The sequence below is a fragment of the Schistocerca gregaria genome, chromosome X (genome assembly GCF_023897955.1).
Source record: "Schistocerca gregaria isolate iqSchGreg1 chromosome X, iqSchGreg1.2, whole genome shotgun sequence".
Classification (NCBI taxonomy): Eukaryota; Metazoa; Arthropoda; class Insecta; order Orthoptera; family Acrididae; genus Schistocerca; species Schistocerca gregaria.
The window spans coordinates 616,662,076-616,689,458 of NC_064931.1; the positions used below are offsets into that span (position 1 = coordinate 616,662,076).

The 27,383-nt window shown below is 44.3% G+C and overlaps 1 protein-coding gene across 1 annotated transcript in view; it reads right to left on the reverse strand.

Annotated features, from left to right (window-relative positions):
* The window catches only part of LOC126298502 (facilitated trehalose transporter Tret1-2 homolog), a 282,166-nt gene that overhangs the window by 226,555 nt on the left and 28,228 nt on the right, over nt 1-27,383 (reverse strand). The window lies entirely within an intron of this gene.

Below are 27,383 nucleotides of genomic sequence, written 5' to 3' on the forward strand. Positions count from 1 at the left end.
AGGTCGATTCCCTTCCACATTATTGTTCATCCTAGCTACTGCTATGTGTCTATAGATTTCTATGTGCACAGCTGGTGAAACTTACACATTCATTTTGCGGTGATCTGCCTCGTCATAAACTTTTTAACGCTTTACTGCATTTGGAAACTAATCCACCACGTTAAATTAAACTCTATGACATTGAAGTGTCGTAGGAAAAACGCAGCAGAGAATGAACAGCTTCTGTCGCTGCAGTCTAAATGCACATCACGTTCTGACAAATAACGCTATTGAGGCAACGTCACCTGAGCTCTTCCCGGAATGAATAACACAGTTGAACCTGGTAGATTTGTGAAGGTCAAATACTTGATTATTGACTCCTTTCGAACTGCAGTCGTTCAGTGAGTCACTTTGGCACGTTACCTCCCTTCCGTTTCCGACGCTACACTGCCAGGTACATCCGGCATGTGAAATGGCGTAAACGTGGCGAAACGAAACCAGTCCGAGGTATCTGTGGGCGCTAAACCACATATGTATGTTTCCGCTTATACGTTAAATATGGATCGTTGCTCTCTCTTTTACCCACGACTACAGTAACAGTTTTTCAACATCGGCAATTCAGAGCCCCCTGACCGCCTCAGGGTGTCCAGTATCCATACACTTGACTGATTTTTAATAATTGCTGTTTTCACTTTCCTCTGTCGTAAATCAAAAACTTCTACGGTATTTTACAAAGAAAAATACTGAGCTATTAACACAGTCAAAATAATATGGTTTATTGTTGTAGTTGATTTTAACGCCACAATGTCTTGTGCGAAAGCTGTTAACTGATTGTCTAATGGTTCTAATATGCTTCAAGAATACCTTCCACAGTTAACACAACGTGTAATCAGCTGAAAAGGTATGTTCTGTTTGATGGGGTTTGACATTTCCCTCAGTAGCCAACGCAACCAAAAAAACTTCAAACTGTAGTTACGCTTATCGCTGGACACTTTTAGATCTTGCTCTCACCAATACTTTGTTCTTCCGTTGGTTCTACTAACCAAGTGTTCTCTGAACTCTTCTTAAATATGCATGTTATGAATTACAATACTGCTTTCTTCAAATTCTACAGCTTAGAAGAAGAAGGAAAGAAGATTAGGGTCGTCATAGAGGTCATTAGAGACAATACAACTACGAATACACAGTAAGACTGTCGTTGGTGAACTAACCCGAAATCAAACACTACTTAACTTGCAACTAAATTCTAAATAAATTAATATCGTGTGACTAGGGCCTCCCGTCGGGTAACCCGTTCGCCGTGTGCAAGTCTTTCGATTTGAAGCCACTTTGGCGACTTGTGCGTCGATGGGGATGAGATGATTATGATGAGGACAACACCCAGCTGGGAATCGAACCGGGGCCCTTAGGATTGACATTCTGGCGCGGTGACCACTCAGCTACCGGGGGCGGAGAAGTAAGTTCTGAAAAGATAGTACTTAACAATTACATAAGCACTATCTTGAACCAGTAACCTTTCCAAGAACGCTTAAACAGCATCGTAGCTGATGTGATTACGGGATATTGAGTTATGACTGGATATGAATTATAGTCATAAAGGAGGGCACAATCTGGGTCACATAGTATGGATTATTAGGATAACCAGTTTTGGGCAGCGACACAGGCGGTGGTGGTGGTGGTTAGTGTTTAACGTCCCGTCGACAACGAGGTCATTAGAGACGGAGCGCAAGCTCGGGTTAGGGAAGGATTGGGAAGGAAATCGGCCGTGCCCTTTCAGCGACACAGGCCTCTGGATCTTCACGTCGCTCAGAAGCTGCACTTTGAAGTAATTAGAATTGTGGATCGGAGATGACTTGGATCGCAGGTCGAAAACGGTTGTCGCAATAAAACATATCAAGTAACCCAGACGCGTCTATCTTCTTTAGAATTACGAGTGGTCACGGTTCTCAGAAAGATTTTGTCTTTATTTAGGATACAGATTTTGGGGTGGGCTGAATTTGATGACATTCATATCGAGTAAGTCAACAGAGAAGAGGTATCTTAAAGGTCTCTGACACAATAGTTGCGACACAGGTAACAATGAGTGCCATGATGGATTTAGGATTGTTGAAGAGAAATTGAATGCCGCAAACAAAATGATATTGAGTGGACGCGCACTCTGTAATCTGAGAATATTTATCATTATATTTTATTGTTATCCACCGTACTGTTTCTCCTTGTAATGAAGTCATTACGATTGTTGTCTTCAAGAGCCGACAGTAAATTTATCGTCAGGAATACCCGACGGAAGTGTGATACCACCGTTCTTGTTCCCTATGCACATAAACAATCTGACAGATAGGATGAGCAGCAATCTACGGATGTTTGCTGATCACGCTGTAGTGTACGGGAAAGTGTTGTCGTGGGTGACTGTAGGAGGATGCAGGATGGCTTAGAATTTATATTTGCTCTGAATGTAGAAAAATGTTAGGTAATACAGATGAGTGGGAAAAACAATCCTCTAATGTTCAACCACAGCATTAGTGGTGTCTGTTTGTCACGGTCATGTCGATTAAATATCTAGGCGTAACGTTCCAAAGCGATATAAAGCCGAATGAGTCGGTAGCACTGGAGGCGAATGGTCAATTTCAGTTTTTGGGAGGCTTACGGGATTGTGCACCTCAACTATAAAGGAGAACGCGTATAGAAAGCTTGTGCGACCCATTCTCAAGCACCGCTCGAGTGTTTGGGAGCCCCATCAGATCGGATCAGAGGAGGACATCGAAGCAATTCAGAGGCGTGCTGATAGATTTGTTACTGGTAGATTCGATCAACACGCAAGTATTACGGAAATACTCCGTAATTTAAAACTGGAACTCCTGGAGAAAAGACGGCGTACTTTTCGTGAAACACTGTTACGAAAAAAAAATTACGAAAATGCAACCAGGTGACGTCGTCGACAACCGCCGATTTTTCGACAGGTGCACACCCTGTCATTTTCAAGGAAAAACTGCTTACTCTGCACACACACACACACACACACACACACACACACACACACACACACACACACACATACACTGTAAACACTAGCGCTATCATACGACCAAAGGTGACCGACGTCAGAAGTTATCGATAGTGAAAATTAATAATCAACGGGTGAGGGAGCATTAAACCCACCCGTCTATTTTTCACGAGGGGGAGAGCTGGATTACACGCACAGTTTACGCAAAAACTTCCATTCCATCTGTAAGGTTACTTGCTAATTTAATTTCAACTGCTTCCTTAACAATACTATCTCAATAGCTGGAACTGCATACCGGAGTCTCCGTGTTGTTATACAGGGTGTTAGAAAAAGGTACGGCCAAACTTTCAGGAAACATTCCTCACACACAAATAAATAAAAGATGTTATGTGGACATGTGTCCGGAAACGCTTTCTTTCCATGTTAGAACTCATTTTATTACTTCTCTTCAAATCACATTGATCATGGAATGGAAACACACAGCAACAGAACGTACCAGCTTGACTTCAAACACTTTGCTACAGGAAATGTTCAAAATGTCCTCCGTTAGCGAGGATACACGCATCCACCCTCCGTCGCATGGAATCCCTGATGCGCTGATGCAGCCCTGGAGAATGGCGTATTGTATCACAGCCGTGCACAATACGAGCACGTAGAGTCTCTAGATTTGGTACCAGGGTTGCGTAGACAAGAGCTTTCAAATGCCTCCATAAATGAAAGTCAAGAGGGTTGAGCTCAGGAGAGCGTGGAGGCCATGGAATTGGTCCGCCTGTACCAATCCATCGGTCACGGAATCTGTTCTTGAGAAGCGTACGAACACTGCGACTGAAATGTGCAGGAGCTCGATCGTGCATGAACCACGTGTTGTGTCGTACTTGTAAAGGCACATGTTCTAGCATCACAGGTAGAGTATCCCGTATGAAATCATGGCGGTGAATCGAGTAAGTACAGTACACACTGGCGAAACTAAAATGAGCTCTAACATGGAAATTAATCGTTTCCGGACACATGTCCACATAACATATTTTCTTTATTTGTCTGTGAGGAATGTTTCCTGAAAGTTTGGCCGTACCTTTTTGTAACACCCTGTATATAGAAGATCTGCTCGGCTGTTGGAAACGAGTGTGACGCTGACGCTCAGCACATTAATCCTCCACAGTCCTGATAGTCTGACCAATATGTCACATGTCACAATTGCATGGAATACGGTAGACACCCCCTTATACAAACCGAGATCATCCTACGGAACCTAAAAGGACCCTAATCTTAGATGATGGTCGAAAAACATACTTCACATCGTATTTACTAAAAATACGACCAATTCTGTTGGAAAAGCTCCCCGTGTAAGGCAAAAAGGGCGTAGGCTTTGGTGCCAACACTGTATTATCATAACTCACCCGGTTCACGGTTGATCGGTAACGCCACGTACATCTATAACTTTTCTGACGAAAGGTAACCTCGAGATGCCTAACTCAACTGAAAAATACTCGGTCCGAGATGAAGTGGGCCCAGTGAACCAAGGTACGAAGTGCTCCATCGCGCTCAGCTGGATGCTCACAACTATTACCCCGTTGATACAAGTCATTGTGAGTACGGCTTCCAATAAATGGCACGTCAAAACGTACGATCAACCTTCCTCCTGACCAACACATCATGGAAGGGAAGGCAGCCATCCACTCCCACCTCCATCGTGAAAAAATATTCGGCTGGATTGAATTCAGATGTTCTGTTAATTCATCCAAATTCTCACAGCCATGAGGTCAAACAACAAAAGTCTCATCTACATATATGAAAAATCACACAGGTTTCAAAGCCACCGCCTCCAAGGCACGAGCCTCGAAGACTTATGTAAACCAATTGCCAACAATAAGTGATACCGTGTTGTCATTGTAACTTCATCCGTGTACTCATAGTACTGGTCATCGAATAAAAAATAAATGGAAGTCAACACATGTCGAAATAGGTTCGGTAATGCAATACCAAATTCAGCTTCAATAACTGTAACGAATCAGACAGAGGAACGCGAGTAAAGAGAGAGACGACATCAAAACTTGCTAGAATATGGGCGTCATTCGAACGCATTCCCTGTCATCGACGTAATAAATCAGCCTAGTTCTTAATGTGATGTTCACTCTGACCAACTAGTGGGCTCTGTTCAACAGAGTAGCCCCACGCCCGGGTTCCCGGGTTCGATTACCGGCGGGGCCAGGGATTTTCTCTGCCTCGTGATGACTGGGTGTTATGTGATGTCCTTAGGTTAGTTAGGTTTAAGCAGTTCTAAGTTCTAGGGGACTGATGACCATAGATGATAAGCTCCATAGTGCTCAGAGCCATTTGAACCATTTTTTCAACAGAGTAGCAAGCTGTTTTGCTACACGATACGCTGGATCACCAGTGGTACTCAAATTCAACCGAAGAGGAACCCCATCCTTGTGGACCTTCGGTAGGCCAGATAACCTATGAGGAACGGCACAATAAGTATTAAGACTCTTGATAGTCTTCCGCGACAAGGAACTTTTCTTCAGAAAGTTGTCAGTCTTTCTTTCAACGCTTTTTGTGGGGTCAGCACCAATCCTGCGATACGCCCAATCAGACAGTAAACGCTGCATCTTTTCAATGTAATCCGGCTTGTCGATAACGACTGTAGCATTGTCCTTGTCCACAGGTAAAATAACAATATCCGAATCAACTATAAGTGAACGTAAGGCATCCCTCTCAGTTGCTGTCATTTACTCTCAGGTGAACGTGCCCCAGTAAACACGCAATATGCCTCCCTCTTAGCCTCCTGTACAACATTAGAAGGTAGTTTAAAAACAGCATGTTCAACAGAACTAATAATATCAACCACGAACTAAAGCTTGGGAGTCGGTGTAAAATTTAAATCTTTCCCTAGCACGGATAAGGCTGCGCCGTCAAAAGCTTTCTCCATGAGATTGATCACAGAACGTCGAGATAACAGTAGTATTAGACACCAAGTCACGGTACATGTTTTCACATTTGGAAAAAAATCTTAATTTTTTTGAGTAATTTTTCTAATTTCAGAAAAATGCTGCACCACACATAAAGCGAATGTTATCATTTTAAAATGAAATAAAAAAATAATTTAAATTTTTATTATAGGGCTGGATAGAGGCGAAAGTTTGAAAAGTGTTTCAAAGTATAACATTGTCCCTACTTAATTTCCTTCAAAAGCGTATTCATATTAAATATATTGCTACTGAAAATGATGTATTTACTTGTTGCGTGTTCCTTTCTTTTTGTTTCTGTATCGATACAATTTAAGTCATACTCCACGTCAGCGCAATCAGAAGAATTTGGTAGATAACATCAGAAACTTCCAGATAACTCATTCTCCGTGGAAAGCATTGTTTCATCTAAGACATCCGGATCTGTACTCGCAAGAAATACCACATTTATTTCTTGACAGTGCAACATAACAGACTGCTTTGCTGCAACTGTAGTGGTATGTTGTTTAAAAAAGCACGTCGACGACAATGTAATTAGAGACAGAAAAGACAAAGAAGGACATCGGCCATGTGCTTTCCAAAGAAATGATCTCGTTATCTGCGTTTATTTAGGGAAACGACAAAAGACCTAAATCTGTATGGCCGGAAGGATATCTAATCCGCTGCACTCCCAAAGGCAAGTCAGGTTGAGACGTGGCATGATGGCGTGTGTCCTGAGTTAGGATAGGCGAACCCTGAACGAAGGTGGGCGTGGCCGACTAACACAGCGAGGTGACAGCAAACGTCATTGTCCCTGGCCAGGGACCCTGAGTGGGCGAGCCAAACAGCGTGCGCCGGGCCAGCGCGTCAAGAGCAATTCCCAGAAATTTCACATCCAAGACGGGACCTAATAGCTGTATTTCGGTGCTCCCAGAGACGGCCGCCATTTCAATAACCTATCAGTATAAAGTTGCGATACCTTCACCAATACAGGTAGTATTTGTTAGTTTAAAAGCCTTTCGACTCAGAAAAAATATACAGACTGTTTAAGAAAGTTGCGCCTTCCATTCTACGATAAATGACCCACTCATGACAAAATTGAAGAACCCGTTTCAACATTTACTTTGAAAATTGATAACTCCAATAGGAAAAGTCACAGCTGTAATGAAGGCGCTATTCGACGAACCGCTGCACGAGGTAGCAAATGATATAGGAAAAGTATGATTAATATTCAAAATTCAAGCGTTTATTGTATATAATTGAATAGTTAAGTAATTGATTTCAGAGTAAAATGAAAACTTATCACAGAAGTAAACTATAGCATACCATAGAAAATAATAATATCAAACATTTTGTCTCAATCAATAAACTGGGCAAAGCCTATTTCCTAGAATTAATTACCTTTTAAATCTTAGATATCACTAATTTTCATATTCAGTAAGAAATGGTAAAGTTAGGTCATGTTGTCATCACAAGGGGAAAGATCAGAAAAAATCCTTTGGATTCTTAGTTTTAATGATTCGTTTTAAATTAATCAGAGTATAGTAACTTATGATAAGTGATAAATGACTGCTGAAGTCAAGCAATCAACGCAAACACCACCGTGTTTGGTGTCGATGGGTGCCGCTTTGAGAGTTACACAGTGTGGTGCCACTAGTATTAATGCAGATTATAAGATGTAGTTTTTATCATATTCTTCCCGAATTTGGGCGATAAAGGTACGGGATTTGGAGGCAGAGGGGGGACGCAGGTGCATAGACTGGGAGCGCAGAGTGAGAAGTAGTGTATGAGTCAGGGATTTTCTAAGTCAGGTTCATCTGCATTTTGAGTTGGTAAGTTTAGTGTGAATAAAGATAGATTCTGGGCGGCCAGAATGCTGCAGCATTGAACTTTATACAGTTCGGTGCGGAATAGTTTGAGACTTAATAAAAATCAGCGACGTAGAAGAGTTTTCATGTGGTAGCACCTAAATTTAATAATTTAGAGTGAACAATCGCAAACTTGAAATTTATTGGCGTTTTGGCCACAGTCTTCAGCTTAGTTTACAGGGCTGGAATTTGAAAAAAAAAGACTGCAATTGAATCTGAAAGGTACCCTCACTCTCACGCAATCTCATGATGGACTTACGATACTCACGTGCCCACTCTCTGTAACAGATTGCCGATATTCATTGCGAATTCTGTTGATTGAACGGAATGTGAACCCAATTCTCGTGTGTTGCCTAGAGGTATTACTTATTAATACCCACTTATTATGCTTCAATAATTACAGTTTTAGGAAGCAAAAATTTTTTAACTTCATTTGAAGATTGAGCGACCGTGTGGGGTCGCTGGCCTGGACAACCAAAAGCCAAACAATTTAGGGGCACCTCGTTTCAATTTATTTCGTGCTGAAAGAGAACCTTATTTACGGATAAGGAGTTTACCGCTGCGCCACCAGGAACGGTCTTCGATAAAAAAAGAATCGTATCCATACGTACATTACGACAGTTGAAAGGAATTCAAACTAGCTTCACTCAAATATAGTTCGACTGTCTTAATCACGTTCTACTTCTACCGACGAGTCCAGATATCTTTGATCATCTATCTCACAAAATGGCCAGCAAGTGCTCCCCCACAGCTGTGGTTTGATATTTCCAGACATTCATGAAGAAAAATCTTCCGTGAATACTATGGGAGACGAAGTGCAGACTCTACGAATAGGGCAAAAGTGTCTGTCATCAGGTATCGTGAAGACAAATTTGATTAGGTAACAAACGCTCCGGTGAAAACGTCGAAAGGTAATGCATTGATGACAAAATAAGACAAATTTTTTTACGTCAACCTATCTTAAGCAGGACAACCGACGTACAAAATTATTCGTTAGTGTAATCTTATTTTGTTCAAAGGAAAGAAAAGAAATTCAAATAGAAAAGAAAAGAGAATTATTTCTGTAGAATCGACGGAATCAGATACTGTAGTTACTGAAAACCGATTGCTAGTACATTATGCACGAACTGAAAACATAGCATGAAATTATCACTTTTTGCATTTGAATTACGGATGTCACATTAATTTTGTAAGTCAGTAGTATTGCCTTTTGGAAGAAGGTGAAAGCCACTAGAAGTAGGACACAAACTGAGATATGGAAGGATAGTAGAATGGATCAGCCATAGTCTTATTTAAACAACAATCCGTGAATTTACGTGAAGTGCGCTCGTGTGGTGGAAAATCTAAACCGAGACCGCCAGGCAGAAACTGGAAACACCATTTGTATTAAAACAGCATTTCCAGCTACTGTCGAGTTGTTTCTATCACAGAATGCAATAAACTATCAAACTTAGCGGCTGTTATCTATAATTTAGCTCAACTGCGATATATACAAGATGTACCGAACTCCACCGACAAAATTTCGGAGGTTGTTCTAGAATATTTTCGTAGATTCCGGTATGAAGATCTGTGGTCTACGGTGCATTGTTACTTAGTTGGATTTTCTTTGAGTTTTTACCATTATTAAACTCTGTATATATATTGCACTGAAAAGACCTAAACAACAACGCAAATGTCGACGGTATGTGCTGTGTGTCTTGTTTGGAAACGAACTTGCGCCATTCACTCACAGTACTTGTTAGTGAAGACAGTAATTCCTCTTTTACTCTTCGCCCTCGTGTTTGTATTCAGCACTACTTGGTTGTCTCTGGTTTGTTTTTTTGGCAGTATCCTTTTATTTCGAACAGTAAGAAAAGTAAAATCGTATGGCATGAAAGGCTAGGAGACCCGAAGAGCAAGTTCAGCAACCGAATTAGAAAAGTCTTCCCTATCCTTCGCGAAGTATGAAAGCTGTGTGCGCAAGTCGGTCTGTAACTGTAACGGGTATGTGTGTAGTGTAATGCCATGTTTCTGTTGGAGATGGTGAGAGAAGAGCACCAAGGGGGCCGCTGAGCTTAACATCCCCATCCAAGAGCACCAAGGGAGCCGCCGAGCTTAACATCCCCATCCAAGAGCACCCAGGGAGCCCCCGAGGTTAACATCTCCATCCGAGAGCACCAAGGGGGCCGCCGAGCTTAACGTCCCCATCTGAGCGAACCAAGGGGGCCGCCGCGGTTAACGTCCCCCTCCGAGAGCACCAACGGGACCGCCGAGGTTAATGTCCCCATCCGAGAGCACTAAGGGGGCCACCGGGATAATGTCCCCATCCGAGATCACTGAGGGGGCTGCCGAGCTTATCGTCCCCTTCCGAGAGCACTAAGAGGGCCACCGAGGTTAACGTCCCCATCCGAGAGCACCAACGGGGCCACCGAGCTTAACGTCCTCATCTGACAGATGATCACCATCGACAGTGTCACATGCCCTCTTTTCATGAGACAGTGCAGAAAGGTTTGGAATTTAATCCAGGACATTAGCGCAAACCTTTTGATCAGGAACTTTACGCCACCACCCTTCCTGTCTCCTCTGCCGCAAAGGCACCATGAAAATGGTCAGCAGCTCGTTGCATACCCGTACGTTTTACCATCCAAGCACAGGCCACGCCCGACACAGCTTAAAATTCGATGATCTGGCAGAAATCGGTGGAAAGACCTCGGTTCAGCAGTTAACTACAATGACAGCAATACACAGCAGTATGGATAGGCTTACCAATGTGCACCTCATATATGGGATCACTGAAGGCAATGGAACAGCAGCAGAACAACATTTTGCTGAGCTGTTACTGCATCGACGGCAAATTCACCACAGGAGTTTTGCATCTGCACATTGACTCCTACGAGAAAGTGAATACTTGCATGCCATGATGCATATTACAAGCTACTGTGGTCTTTTCACATAAACAAAAGTACTACAGTCATCAAATCGAATAAATCATAATTACATTATTGTTCTGTAACGAACCTTAGGAAACTACAGGTTCCTTCTTGTGTCGTCCGAACAAGACATAGCCAAGGCAAAAGCATCACAGGTGCAAAGATGCGAGCTGATGCCAGTACCATAGAGACTACCCACTAGTGCGAGTTTCACCAGCGCCATGAGCGGCGCTAAGGAAGAAGATATCGACTTCGCCTCGGCCAATTGCCGGACGAGTAAAATCCGCCAATTACGGGACGACAACAGGCAGAAGCCTACTCGGAAGATGGAAGAGCAGCTCTCGCCCGCTTGGTTATAGATCATCGTCCAGGGCTGACTTAGGGAACGTCGTTTTCTGAACTCTTAGAAGTGAACAGTAATTGTAAATTGCATTTGCCATCTACAGTGAAGTTTATTTGCAAAAAAAAAAAAAAAATGGTTCAAATGGCTCTGAGCACTATGGGACTTAACATCTGAGGCCATCAGTCCCCTAGAACTTAGAACTAATTAAATCTAACTAACCTAAGGACATCACACACATCCATGCCCGAGGCAGGATTCGAACCTGCGACCGTAGCAGTCGCGCGGTTCCGGACTACAGCGCCTAGAACCGCTTGACCACCGGGGCCGGCGATTATTTGCACTTAGCCATTGAGGGCCTTTTTGTGTTATATTACATGCAGTGTTGCAGACTTCATTATTCGACTAGTCACAAAGATAAGAAAGCCTTTTTAACTCATTTGTGTGACTTCGTTACTTATTTGTTAGAGTGTTGTAGAACCTTCGTTCTCCTATCCTGTTACGTGACCCTGGGGCATAGCTGTTAATAGTGGCACGGTGAAATTGTCTTTGAATTTTTGACATGTTACAGCCCTGTCAGCAACTGTGATAAATTAATATGTCAAAAATCCGCCTCAGTTGCAAAATGTTACTGGTCTTTACCCAGGTTTTAGCTAGAGTAATTTAGCCTTCTTCAGGAGCATAAAATAAACTAATGCATGCCAGAATAAGGCAGGATCAAACATAAAAAGCTAAAGTACCGTGGTACCATGTCAAGCTATGTTACTTAGCTGAGGAACAGCTCCGGCTCCACTTCATGGAAAGCGGTCGGTTAGCCGCGGACGCTACGTTGGGACCGCTAAGTAACGTAGCTTGCCATGGTACCACGGCACTTTAGCTTTTTATGTTTGACCGTGCCTTATTCTGGCATGTATTAGATTGTTTTATGCTCCTAAAAAGAGGCTAGATTACTCTAGCTACGTTGGGGCCGCTAAGTAACGTAACTTGCCATGGAACCACGACACTTTAGCTTTTTGTGTTTGACTGTGCCCTATTCTGGCATGTATTAGTTTATTTTATGCTTCTGAAGAAGGCTAGATTACTCTAGCTGAAACGTGAGTAATGACCAGTAACATTTCGCAACCGGATTTTTGACATAGAAATTGTCTTAGCGGTGTACTGCTCCAGAAGCCGTTTCACGAACTCACACAAACTCGGCCTACCGTAACAACAGTGGCAACTCGGCCCCCACGGCAGTAGCGACGAGGCCTTTACAAAACTGGCGACGAGGGTTTATAAAACCTTCTACCAAAATACTCAGAAATTATTGAACAATATCTGAATTTTTTGCGACAGAGGTTGGGTTCACACGGAATGTTGTAGGTCGCACAGTGAATGTTAAATGACACGCAAGTAATCGTCTGTGCATAATATTCAGATACATGTTTCACAGAGTTTATGAAGTGTGTTGCATTATATTCGTACAGTGTACTAATTTTATTAACTTCATCATAATAGTTTATTAATGTCGATGCGAGGAAAGATACGACGATCTGTGTCAACCTGCTACTTTCACACAATGTCATATAAAGGAAATAGCACTGTTGTTTCGTTATTCGATATTGTAGTCTTGATATGTACGTTAAAAACCTAAACGCCGCTATAGTGTTCGCAAGCGATACACGGGCTGAAAACGTCAAGAGTTGATGAAATTTTCCCGGGTTTTCAGTAGAGTCGTGGCGTCGTGATGTCTCAATATTTCGACGTGTTTCTTACTCGTCAGCTACAGGCGAAGAGTCGAGTTCACATCCAGTTCGTTCCTTTATAGTAGCTAGCCGCATACTCCTCTGTCGACGGGCTACTTGCGCTGCCTCTCTGATGACAGAATTTCAGAACCCGTTGTGGCACAGCACTTTATTTGCTCAAAAACAAACGTATGTCCTTGGTTGACGCTGTGCTCTGCCAGTGCAGACTTGTGAATGTCACGCTTGCAACTGATGCTGTAGGCGCCAGATGCGCAGGCAGTCTTGGCTGTGGACGGCCCTGCCATTGGAAGGAACGCCAGGCGCTTGGTTTCTTCTTCTGAATTCTTTTCTTTCTTCTTCGTGCTCGGCTGGAGAGCATGTCTTATTTTTCACTCCGAGTACCCGTTCTTGCGAAAGATTTCGCGCAAATGCTGCAACTCGGTAGGCAGACTTTGCTTGCTGCATATAGCTCGTGCTGTGTGTGCCAGGATGGTGAGCACAGATTTGCGTTGCGCTGGATGGTGGCAGCTGTTGGCGTTTAAGTATAGGTCTGTGTATGACTTCTTTCTTTAGACGAGTTGTTCGTGTCGTCAGGATTCTCGTCTATCACAATGCCTAGGAATGGTCGGCATCGATGTTCTTCTGTCTACATGGTGAACCTGACGTTATCTTATGCTGTTAAGGTTGCACGGAAACGTGTCTAGGTTTTGCGGCAAATCTATGAACGTGCCGTCTACATAACTGCAGAACAGGTTCGCGGTCACGAGGGCTGTTTTCTTGCTCTACACACAGATTAGCGCTGCCTGAGGATCGAGGGGATCCCAAAGGGACTCCGTCTACCTGTTCGTAGGACCTCCCACCACAGTGGAAACAGATTGTGGTGAGTGCGTGTCGAAACAATTTTATCATGTCACTGTAGAAGTGATTTTCTAGTAACACCATGGAATCTTCTAGCGGTACCTATGTGATGAGTAACGTACCTTCGAAGCTGACTAGGAGATAATGCTTGTCCAGACTTGTCTTTTGAAGCACTTCCACAAATTCTGTCTAATTCTTGAGGTGGTGTGGACAACTGTCCACGACAAGTTTTAATAGCCGTGTCAGGTGTTTGGCTATACCACGCGTTGGAGAAATTATTGTGTTCACTATCGGGCGCAGTGGAACTCCCTCTTTGTGTATTTTCGCAAAGCTGTAAAACTGTGGTGGTACCAGTGCTCTGGAGTACAGCTCTCTTATCATATCCTTGTCCAATCCTGAGTTCTTGAGACGGTCTGCTTTGTCAAATGTAGTGTAGGATTTTTCCATACTTGTTTGTGTGCCCGGTCCTGTAATAGCATCTCAATCTTCTGACAATAGTCATCTGACCGTAACAGCACCGCCGAATTGCGTTTGTCAGCTGCTAGGACGACTGCCGGCCTATGTGGCCGAGGGATTCTAGGCGCTTCAGTCTGGAAACGCGCGACCGCTACGGTCGCAGGTTCGAATCCTGCCTCGGGAATGGATGTGTGTGATGTTCTTAGGTTAGTTAGGTTTAAGTACTTCTAAGTTCTAGGGGACTGATGACCTCAGAAGTTAAGTCTCATGGTAATTTCTATGACTTTCCCTGCGATTTGTTGACATCTCGTAAAATCGGGTGTGGGAAGACGCGGACCACCAGCAGTACACCCGATTTTACGAGATGTCAAGTCGCATGGTACTCAGAGCCATTTGAACCATTTTGTTTGAACGACTGTGTCATTGTCCTCATGTAGGACCATTGTAGTCCTGCATTTGGCCAGCGAGACGTTATTGTTCAGCATTTTGGCTTTATCAAGGACTCAACAGGTCTCCCATTTCATTTCTTTGACAGTATTAGAGGGGAGTCCACGGATCGCCTGCTCGATGAAGGCAAGTTTGGTATGCAATAATTGGCGAGACACAAAGATGCATCTCGCCGCGCTGTTCAGATCATGTAAGGAGCGTTCGCCTCTGCCACACCAACAAGTCTGCAGTGGCAGAGCATAGCATCAACGAAGGATACATGTTTGTTTTGGACAATCGAGGTGCTGTGCCGCACCAACGGGTTCGGACATTCGGTCACCAAAGAGACAGTGGAAATAAGATTACATGACGATCTTGTCAAAAGGGACAACTGAACTCAGCATGGAGTGTGGCGTAAAAAAAATTGGCCAGGAACGCTTTGATGTTAAAACGGCGGAGACAGCGGAAGGAACAGTAGGCACTGCCGCGACTCAACGGCCGGACCTCTCCTCCGTCCCACTACTGCAAAGAACCGAGCGAGGTGACGCAGTGGTTAGACACTGGACTCGCATTCGGGAGGACGACGGTTCAATCCCGCGTCCGGCCATCCTGTTTTAGGTTTTCCGTGATTTCCCTAAATCAGTCCAGGCAAATGCCGGGATGGTTCCTCTGAAAGGGCACGGCCGACTTCCTTCCCCATCCTTCCCTAATCCGATGAGACCGATGACCACGCTGTCTGGTCTCCTTCCCCAACCAACCAACCACTGCAAAGGCGCGGCGTCGAGAAAACCATATGTGTGCTCCCCTTTGATACTGGCAAAGAGATGAGAAGAGAGACCTGCAGGGTCCTTGACAAAACCAAAATGCCAAACGGTAATGTTCCAGTGGTAGAATGCAGGGCTATACGTGCCCTTCGTGAAGACAATGACACAGTCGTCCCTGCACTTTTTATGCTACTACAGAATCCGGCAAAAAAAAAAAGGAAGGATCCTACACCACATGTGACATGGATGACCATTTCATACCTTATCAGCTCAAGACTGGAAAAGGACATGTCAGAATCCTGTACCTCAGATCACTGGTACCAACCACGGCTTGATGGCTTCCCGCAAAAGCACCAAGAGTGAGTTCCACTACATTCGACAGTGAACACCACAATTTCTCCAACATATGGCATAGCCAAACACCTGGGACACTACTAAAACTTCTCGTGGGTCACTATCACCTGGTCAAGAATTCGATAGAATTTGTGAAAGTGCTTTACGAGATACTTCTGGACAAGGGTGATATAGTCAGCTTTGGCACCACATCTCTCTTCATGGGTGCCACTAGCAGATTTGATTGGAAGTGCTCAAATGGTTCAAATGGCTCTGAACACTATGGGACTTAACATATAAGGCCATCAGTCTCCTAGAACTTAGAACTACTTAAACATAACTAACCTAAGGACATCACACACATCCCTGCCCGAGACATGATTCGAATCTGAGACCGTAGCAGTTGAGCGGTTCCAGACTGAAGCGCCTAGAACCACTTGGCCACACCGGCCGGCTGATAGGAAGTGCCAGAGAGTCACTTTGACAGCGATACAATTAAACTATTTCAACACCCCCTCACTGCCACCTACTTCCAGTTTGATGGAAAGTTCTATGAACAGATAAATGGAGTCGCCATGAGATCTCCTGTAGCGTCAGGCATTGCTAACCTATACATGGAACATTTCGAGGAAAATGCTCTAGAAACAGCACGCCTGAAGCCAGAGACATTGTACAGACATGTGAACGACACATTCATTTTATGACCGCTTAGTGTGGATAACCTACAAGAATTCCTGTGTCAACATAACAGAATACAGAACGTCAGGTTCACCACAGAGGTGGAAGAAAACGGATGCCTACCGTTCGTAGACATTCTGATAAAGAAGAACCCTGATGTTACGCTGGGACATTCTGTCTGCAGAAAGACGACACACACGGACCTGTAGCTACAAGCCAATAGCTGCCACCATCCAGCGAAACGCAAATCTGTGGTTACCACCCCACGTAGAGAGCAAGGCATATGCGACAAGGCAAGACTGCCTTGTAAGTTACAGGATCTGTGTGAAAACTTTTGTTAGAAAGGCTATTCGAAGGTACAAGTAATATGCTCTTCCAACTGAGCAAGAAGAAGAAAGAAAATAATCCAGAAGAAGAAACCGAACACCTGGCATACGTTTCATACGCAGGACCGCCCACAGCCAAAATTGCGAGAATGATGTAGAAGCGCAACATTAAAATAATTTTCTGCTCAACGGTTAAAATCAAGAATATGTTTGTGTCAGCCAAGAACAACTAGGGCTACAGGCACCTGGCGTCTACAGCAGCAGTCGCGAGTGTGGCAGGCAGTTCATCGGCCAGACGCAGCGATCCATCTCGCAGCGGTGTTCAGAACAAGTCAGGAGCTTTCACCTCGGACAGACAGGCAAGTCTGCAATAGCAGAGAACAGCATCAACGAAGGACACATGTTTCTTTTTGAACACACAAAGGTGCTACGGCGGGCCAATGGGTTTGTGGGAATAGCTCGTTTAAGAAGCAGTGGAAGTAGAAGTTACTTGACGATCTTATCAAGTGGGACAGCGGTTAACTGAGCTCGGTACGGGATGTGGTTTTAGCAAAAATACGTCAGGAAAGCTCTGATGTTAAAGCGGTAGAGGCAGCGGACGTAATAGACCGACAGCGCCAGGGTTCGATGCACGAACACCCCTGCAGTCCCCGCTCAGCCCCCTTCACCACACTCCCCAACTCCGGCCAGGACAAGTCTTCCAGAGGCACGCGCCTGGCCCATCCCGTGGGCCTTCAGCAGAGGGGTCTGTGGCCCAACTGCTATAAAGAAACGTGCTTGACATGAACCCGACACTTCACCCGAACATAACGAGTAAGAAACTCGTCGAAAGGTCGCTACAACGCGACGTCACAACTCGGCTGATAACCTGACAATATTTCATCAGCCAAAATCGCAGAGAAAGCCTATACTCCACGCACATTTTCGTTTAAACCAGACTTGGGGCCGAAATCAACTCAGCAATGGTAGAGAGAAGTGAGTTTCCTGACAGTGTACTTTCTGCATACCTAGTGTACCTATCGACAATAACACCGGAATTGTACCCAGTTTTGCGTCACTTATTGCACTCGCAGATACATCCAAGAAAATAGTGAAATGTGAATTTTCCTATTCATACTTCCTTTCTTTTTCTTGACGTGATCAGAATGGCGGCGCTTTCAGAAATGATTTCGATCGTGAAATGCAGGAGCCTTGCAATCTTACATACATATTGGCAAGTGAAGGTATCCATCTGATGCTACGTTTTCATTTCAGCAACAGATCGACTAGAAGCCAAATAAAAGCTTACTGAAAATTTTATAGGTGTAAAGTGATGTAAGTTAACGACAGTTGCACTTTCTGGCCCTAAACGGGTCAATTGGGTCCGACCGATCGCTTTGTCAGCCTCTTCCAATGACGTCATTGGCTGCAGTACTGAGGGGCATGTGGTAAGCACACAGCTCTCCCGGTCGTCGTGTTTAATGATCGTGGAACCACTATTAATCGGTCGAGTAGCTCCTCAGTTGACCTCATGAGGCTGAATCCACTCCATAACAGTCCTCCGACCAAGGAAGAATGCCGGGTAATACCAGAAATCGAATCCCGGTCCTCCGCAGGCAGTCAGCCGCACAGACCACTCAGTTACGTAGGCTGAATTTTATAGACGCGTGATTTAGAAAAGGGAACTGATATTTTCATACAATGTACTAAAACCTGCTGGAATTCACACATACCAGCGGTAACAGGTTATCTGCAGTGAAATTAAAATGAAATGGTAACTACAGCCATTTGTAAAAAATAAACAACTAAAACCTGTTTTCATGTAACGTTGTGAGATTGTAGTCTTAAACAGGGAGAATTACACTTCGAAACGTCACCCAGTTTCCATAACAAACTTCAAACTTTGATTGGTGCCAGAAAATACAGCTTTCGCTAAAAGAAGCCTTTGTTAGAAATCGTTACTGATTTGGGAAGTGCAATTTCATCATGGAAAAAAGTAAAATTTTTCCTTGACTTTAATTTAAATACTTCATAGTCCTGTCACAAATTAAAGGCTCTGTAGTTACTGTCCCCAGAATACACGAATAAAACTAACCGATGTTTAAGGTCTGTTAACCTTCACTTTAATAATGAAGCGGCTTTAAAACCGAACAGTCAGAAGGCAACCGAGCCATACCGCTCTCAGATAACGTACATTAAAATTTATATGTGTCTCCATTCCTCCCCACAGTAGATATCTGCTGACGTGTTGCTGTTGCTCTCACTTTTGCTAAGGCCGACCTGCCGTTGTCACTTTCTGGTGTCGTCCTTGGTTGTGCAAGATATGTCCTTCCTTCCTCATTCCATTCCAGTTGTGTTTAAGATACGACCTCCCGCAAACTGAGAACATGTCCAGACTCTACAATGATTGGAGAAGTGATCAACACTCGACTCGTGTTCGGGAGGCCAGCCGTTGAAATTCCCATCCGGTTGTTGAAATTAGATTTCTCCTGGTTTATCAAACGCACTTAAGGTAAATGCCAGAATGGTTTCTCTGAAAAGGACGTGTTCGACTTCCTACTGTATCTTTCCCCAATCCGAGCGTATGTGTCGTCCTCATTTCCTTCAAATGGGCCACGGCCGATTTCCTTGTTTATCCTAGTTCAACTAAACTACTGCTCCATTTCTAAAATCCAAACGAACTACGCTTCATTCTAAAATAAATGTAGCCAAGCTTCGTAGAGAAATTTCTAAGTGATGTCATCACATCGCATAATCTTTGAGCGGAATTTCGGTTGATGTTAATTTTGAGTATGGTTTAGCCCGTAGGGGTCTCTTAAACAGAATTTGCAAATGAGATAACATTTGACAATTAACTTAATTCGCCTCATGGAAGGCTAGGGCCAAACTTCTTCGAACTACGTTGCTGGAAAAAGAAATGAAGCACACAGAAGACATGGTTAAGATGACATGTTACTTTACATGTACGTGCTATCGGCGGGTATGTAAATGATTACAATTGCTGTTTTCTGTGGCAAGCAGAACGGCCACCTCACTGCGTTAGTATCTTTTGTATTTAGTGTTGTCCGCAGCTCGTGGTCTTGCGGTAGCGTTCTCGCTTCGTGCGCACGGGATCCCTAGTTCGATTCCCGGCGGGGTCAGGGATTTTCTCTGCCTCGTGATGACTGGGTGTTGTGTGTTCTTCATCATCATTGACTCGCAAGTCGCCGAAGTGGCGTCAACTAAGAAGGACTTGCAATACGGCGGCCGAACTTCCCTACATGGGGCCTCCCGGCCAACAATGCCATACGATCATTTCATTTCAGTGTTCTTACCGGGCATTGTAGCGTATATAAGTGTCGCAAACAGCGTCAAACGTTGAGTTAACCCTATGAAGGACGCAGAGATGCCACATAGTCGTGTGAGACACCGTTATCAATAGTTACGTAGTTTTAGAGAGGCCCTATAGTGGGTCTTTGTTTGGCCGGACCGAGCGAGGTTAGCGCAGTGGTTACCACACAGCACTCGCATACGGGAGGACGACAGTTTAAACCCACGTCCGGTCATCCTGATTTAAGTTTTCCGTCGTTTCCCTAAATCGCTCCATGCAATTGCCGGGATGGTTCCTTTGAAAGGGCCCGACCGGTTTCCTCCCTCATTCTTGAAAAACTCCGAGCTTGTGATCCGTCTCTGATGACCTAGATACTAACAGGACGTTAAATACTAATCTTCCTTCCTTCCGCTAATCGAATCGTGCAATATCCAGACTTCTGGGGCATTCGTATGTGACAGTGGCCCGACGTTGAACCGCTTGGGAACGTGAAGGCAGGCCGAGTGTCCGGCCGAACACGTGTGACTACCCAAAAAGAAGATCGTCGTACAGTGCACAAAGCACGTCGTAACGCCTTCACATCTGCGCCCGCCAATGAACGAGCATTGCCTAAAAACTAAAGCAACGCATTTTTTTCTCAGCCGGAAACAATGCTACGAATGCGAAAAGTTACGTACACTATGTGATCAAAAGTATCAGGACACCTGGCTGATAATGACTTACAAGTTCTTGGCGCCCCTCATCGGTAACGCTGGAATTAAATATGGTGTTGACCCACCCTCAGCCATGGTGACAGCTTCCACTCTCACAGGCATTCGTTCAGTCAGGTACTGGGTGGTTTTTTGGGGAATGGCAGCCAATTCTTCACGGAGTGTTGCACTAAGGAGAGGCATTGATGTAGGTCGGTGAGGCCTGGCACGAAGTTGACGTTCCAAAACACCCCAAAGGTCTTCTACAGGATTCAGGTGAGGACTCTGTGCAGGCCAGTCCATTACAGGGGTGTTATTGTTGTGTAACCACCCCGCCGCAGGCCGTGCATTATGAATCCGATCGTGTTCAAAGATGCAATCGCCATCCCCAATTTCCTCTTCAACAGTGAGATTCAGTGAGGTGCTTTAAACATCAATCTAGGCCTGTGCTGTGATCGTGCCACGCAAAACAACAGGGGGTACAGGCCCCCTCCATGAAAAACACGACCACACCGTAACACCACCGGCTCCGAATTTTACTGTTGGCACTACATACACTGGCAGATGACGTTCACCGGGCATTCGCCATACCCACACCCTGCTATCGGATCGCCACATTGTGTACCGTGATTCGTCGCTCCATACAACGTTTTTCCACTGTTCAATCGTCCAATGTTTACACTCCTTACACCAACCGAGGCGTCATTTGGCATTTACCGGCGTGATGTGTGGCTTATGAGCAGCTGCTCAACCATGACATCTATGTTTTCTCACTCCTTCCAAACTGTCATAGTACTTGCAGTGGATCATGATGTAGTTTGGAATTCCTGCGTGATGGTCTGGATAGATGTCTGCCTATTACACATTATCACCCTCTTCAACTGTCGGCGGACTCTGTCAGTCAGCAGATGAGGTCGGCTTTACGCTTTTGTGCTGTACGTGTCTCTTCACGTTTCTACTATACTATCACATCGGAGACAATGGACCTAGGGCTGTTTTGTAGTGTGGAAATCTCGCTTACAGTCGCATGACCCAAATGACACCCTATCACCTGACCACGTTCGAAGTCCGTGAGTTCCGCGGAGCGTCCCATTCTGCTCTTTCACGATGTCTAATGACTACTGAGGTCGCTGATATTGAGTACCTGACAGTAGGTGGCAGCACACGGATACTTTTGAACACATAGTGTATGTATTATCTGAAGTCTCCTGAGTGAGCGCGCCAAGTTTCCGTCACTTCCGACAGATAGCGTAGCTGCAAGACAGTTTAAAAACGGCGTCTGTAGGTGATGTATGTTACAAGCAACGTCATTGAATATCTCACTCCAGAGAAAGAAACTGTGGGTAATGTTCACAAATGCCTGTGTAAAGTCTATAGAGCAGTTACTTGCTGGGCACGGAGGATGAGCCAGCCGTTGTGGCCGAGCGGTTCTAGGCACTTTAGTCCGTAACCGCACTGCCGCTACGGTAGCAGGTTCGAATCCTGCCTTGGGCATGGATGTGTGTAATGTCCTTAGGTTAGTTAGGTTTAAGTAGTTGTAAGTCTAGGGGACTGATGACCTTAGATGTTAGGGCCTAAGTCCCATAGTGCTCAGAACCTTTTGAGCGGAGGATGAGGTCATGAGAAGGCGTTCGGCGGAGCTCCATGATTTGCAGCGGTCGGGGGAGACCATCCACGGCTGTCACACCTGACAGCCCTGAAGTACCCCATTCGGATTTCCACTTGTTTGTGCCATTAGAGGATGCCATTTCTGGAAGACATTTTGAGGACGATAAAGAGTTGATTCACACAATGAAGCACTGGCTCCGCCACCAGGAGCAGGACCGGTACCGACAGGGCATACACGTCCTTGTTTCGTTCTGGAGGAAGGCCACAGAACAGGATTGAGATTACATGGAAAAATGGGCTGTGTAGACAAAATACCATTCTTTCGTGTGTGTAATTCTCATTATGTACAATAAAGAATAGTTGAAGAAAAAAGTTGTGGTGCATTACTTTCCGGGCAACCCTCGTATTCAGCAATCAATAGCAGCAGTTCTGCACTACCCCCCCCCCCCCCCTTTTCGCCTCGATGATCATCGCCGGCGAGTGCGACGGCGACCTGGGAAGAGGTCCAATTCTTCCATTGTTTTGGAGAGGCACGATGACGTTACTCCTGGCATGATGGTGTGGAGTACCATCTGGTATGGCTTCATGTGACGGCTAGTATTGATTGACGGAACTCTGACGGTAATGTTAGGTCACGTACATCCTGCGTCCTCATGTGTTACCTCTCATATGACCGAACCGTGGTACCATTCAACAGGATAATGCTCGTCCAAACATGCCGTTTGTATCTATGAACTGTCTGCGTGACACTGAGGTAAGAGCCCCCAGGTCTCTACATCATAGGACATGTGTGAACCACCTCGAACTTTAACTCCGTCCCAGTCCCAGAGTCCCAGTATACAGGCTATCAAGGACCAGTGACGACAACTGTGCACCAGTTTGCCTCAGGAGGAGATATAACGGCTTTATAATATCCTTCCCAAACGGACCAGTACATGCATCAAGGCCAGACGGGGTGCAACGTCATACTGATAAATGGGATCATACATCCAAGTTCTTTGTAAAGCTGATATGGTACTGTAATCACTGAAATAACATTATACACGCTCTTAATCCGTGAAGTTTCATTTCGATACCTTCTCTCTTTCTGGGTGCTTCACCTTTTTTATCAGTCACTGTATATTATACATGACGTTGTTGTAGTCCAGTCTGAAGGAAGGCTTCATGCAATTCTCCACGCTATTCTATTAATTGCAGCGCTATCCATCTCTATATAATTATTGCAACATATATACATCTGTACCTGCTTACTGTAGTAAAACCGTGGCCTCGGCCTACAATTTTCAGCACCTACACTTCCTTCCATTAGCAAATTTACAATTCCTTGAAGTAACAGGATGTGTGCTATCAGTCGCTTCCTGCTTTTAGCCAGAATCAGCTATAAATATCTTTTTTCTCCAATTCGAACCAGTATCACTTCACTAGTTATCTGATCTACCCCTTTAATTTCCAGCATTCTTCTGTAACACATCATTTCAAATGCTTCTATTTTCATCTACTCTACATCCATACTCCGCAAGCTACCCGACTGTGTGTGGCGGAGGGTACTTTGAGTACCTCACCCCTTCTATTCCAGTCTCGTATTGTTCGTGGAAAGAAAGACTGTCGGTATGCCTCTGTGTGGGCTCTAATCTCTCTGATTTTATCCTCATGGTCTCTTCGCGAGATATACGTAGGAGGGAGCAATATACTACTTGACTCCTCGGTGAAGGTATGTTCTCGAAACTTCAACAAAAGCCCGTACCGAACTAATGAGCGTCTCTCCTGCAGAGTCTTCCACTGGAGATTATCTATCATCTCCGTACCGCTTTCGCAATTACTAAATGATCCTGTAACGAAGCGCTGCTCTCCGTTCGATCTTCTCTGTCTCTTATATCAACCCTATCTGGTACGGATCCCACACTGGTGAGCAATATTCAAGCAGTGGGAGAACAAGTGTACCCTAACCTACTTCGTTCGTTTTTGGATTGCATTTCCTTAGGATTCTTCCAATGAATCTCAGTTTGGCATCTGCTTTACCGACGATCAACTTTATATGATCATTCCATTTTAAATCATTCCTAATGCCTACTCCCAAATAATTTATGGAATTAACTGCTTCCAGTTGCTGACCTGCTATATTGTAGTTAAATGATAAAGGATCTTTCTTTCTATGTATTCGCAGCACATTACACTTGTCTAAATTGTGATTCAATTGCCATTCCCTGCACCATGCGACAATTTTTGTCTGAATGCTTCATCGTACATCTATCAAAAAAAATGGTTCAAATGGCTCTGAGCTCTATGGGACTCAACTGCTGTGGTCATCAGTCCCCTAGAACTTAGAACTAATTAAACCTAACTAACCTAAGGACATCACACACATCCATGCCCGAGGCAGGATTCGAACCTGCGACCGTAGCAGTCGCACGGTTCCGGACTGCGCGCCTAGAACCGCGAGACCACCGCAGCCGGCTCGTACATCTATCACTTCCGTACCAGCTACACTCTAGAAAAATACACAAAGAAAAGACTTTCTGACACCTAAATTTATATTCGATCTTAACAAATTTCTTTTTTTTTAGAAACGCATTTCTTTTGCTGTTGGTATTCTGTATTTTAAATCCCCTCTACTTCGGCAGTGCTACCCAAGTAGAAAAACTCATCGACTGCTTTTCGCCGGCCGTGGTGGCCGTGCGGTTCTAGGCGCTACAGTCTGGAGCCGAGTGACCGCTACGGTCGCAGGTTCGAATCCTGCCTCGGGTATGGATGTGTGTGCTGTCCTTAGGTTAGTTACGTTTAATTAGTTCTAAGTTCTAGGCGACTAATGACCTCCGAAGTTAAGTCGCATAGTGCTCAGAGCCATTTGACTACTTTGGTGTCTCATTTCCTAATCTAATTCCCCCAGCATCGCCTGATTTAATTCGATTACAAGCCATTACCCTTGTTTTATTTTTACTGATATTCGTCTAATAATTTCTTTTCAAAACGCTATCCGTTACGTTTAACTGTATCTTCTTTGATAGTACTGCGTCATAGTGAAACTTCAAAGTTTTTACTTCTTTTCCAGAGTTTAATTTCCTATTCAAGTTTCTCCTTGGTTCCTTTTCTGCTTGCTGCACGGAGAAACTGAATAACATGCAGTAGAGGCTTCAAACCTGCCTCACTTCCTTCTCAGTTACAACTTTCCTTCATTGTCCTTCGACTATTTTAACTGTTATCTTGTTTCTGTAAAAGTTGTAGATAACCTTTAGGTCGCTGTATTTTATCGTTGCTATCTTCAGAATTTCAAAGATTGTATTACAGTCAACATTGTCAAAACCTTTCTCTAAATATTAGAATGCTATTCACATATATTTGCTGTCCTTCAGTTTATGGTCTAAGATAAATCGTAAGGTCAGTATTGCCTCTTGTGTTCCTATACTTCCGCGAAATATCGTACTGACCTTACCCGAGCTTGTCTTTCAGTGTTCTCTCCATTGTTCTGCAAATGATTCGTGTCTGTATTTTGGAAATATGACTAACTAAACTAACAGTTCTCTAATATTCACGCCTGTCTGCACCTGCCTTCTTAGGAAATGGAACTGTAACATTTCCCTTTCAGTATGAGACTATTTCATCTGTCTCGCATATCTTGCAAATCAGGTAGATTTTTTTCCAAGATTAGTTCTTCCAAGAATCATAATGATTTTGAGGGAGTATTGTCTACACCAGGTGCCATGTATCGACATAGCTCTCGTTTCATATATATCTACTGCCTGTTCCCTGTTCTGTATTCAAGTTAGTTTCCTTTGTATAGCCCTTCTATATATTCCTTGCGACTTTCAGCCTTTTCTTCATTGCTTAGTACTGGCCTATCTTCTGAGCTCTAATTATTGATACAGTTGCTTTTCATTTTTCAAAGATCTGTATTATATTCATATAGACGATATCTGTCTTTCCCATACTCATTTATGCTTCTACCGCTTTGCATCTCTTCTCTGGCAGTTACTGATTTGTCATTCTGCAACAAAGAACACCGACACTATAATTTAACCTAATTTTGGTTTGTTAATGTCAACAGACATTCTTCCATTTTAAAAAGTGTATGTATGCTCAAAAAATACACCTTCTAAGTATTATTACAATCTGTTGATTATTTAACGATACGAGCCCTGACTACCAATCCATTCTGTGAAACCGCACATCAATAGCACTTTCTATTTTCGCAATATTTGCAGTGCAAATTTTAATTGATTCGACGTGTACATCGCGGTTACACCACAACTGATGGAAATTGTGCGGCAAGCAGTTTTACAGAACCGGCGCTTCACATCTGCAGAACTCTCTCGTCAATTCCCCCAGACGTCTCGCTCGCTGGTGCGTGACATTGTCTCGCACTGACTTGATTTTCATAAAGTGTGTGCAAGAAGGGTGCCAAGGCAACTGACAGATGAACACAAAACCAAACGTCTGGCCGCAGCATTGACATTCATACAGTAGTACTCAAGAAAAAGGTGACGTGTTTCTCTACCATGTTGTCACTGGAGATGAGATGTGGTTGTCGCATGCCACACCACAAGCAAAACAGCTGTCGATACATAGGCGGCATAGTGGCTCACCTGTGAAGACCAGGTTCAGACAGACAGTCTTTGTCAAAAAAATCATGTGCACTGTCTTCTGGTATCGACGCGATGTCCTCCTGTGTGAGTTTTTACGGCGAGGACAGACCGTCAGTGCTGATCGGTAAGTCAGACATTGAAAAATCTGAGGAGGGCGATCCAGAACAAGGGACATGGGATGTTGACAAGATGCATTAAGCTTGTGCATGACAATGCAACACCTCCTACAGCCAGCACCCCACGAAATTTGTTGAATCAGCTTGGAAGGGATATCTTCGACCATCCGCCCTATGCCCCAACAGTCTTTCATGCGTTCCGTCTCATAAAGCGTTTTCTGGAGGAAGCGCTTCCATAACGACGCTGAGGTGCAGACTGAAGTGACTCCGGACGTTGGCGGTAGACTACAATGATATGGGCATACAACTGTTGGTGCACAGTTATGACAAGGACGGAAGGAAGAAGATTGGGTTTAACGCCCCGTCGACATCGAGGCCATTAGAGATGAAGCACAAGCTCGGAATGTGGCAAGGATATGGAAGTAAAGCGGCCGTGCCTTTTCAGAGGAACCATCCCGGCATTTGGCTGGAGCGATGCACGCAACTCATGG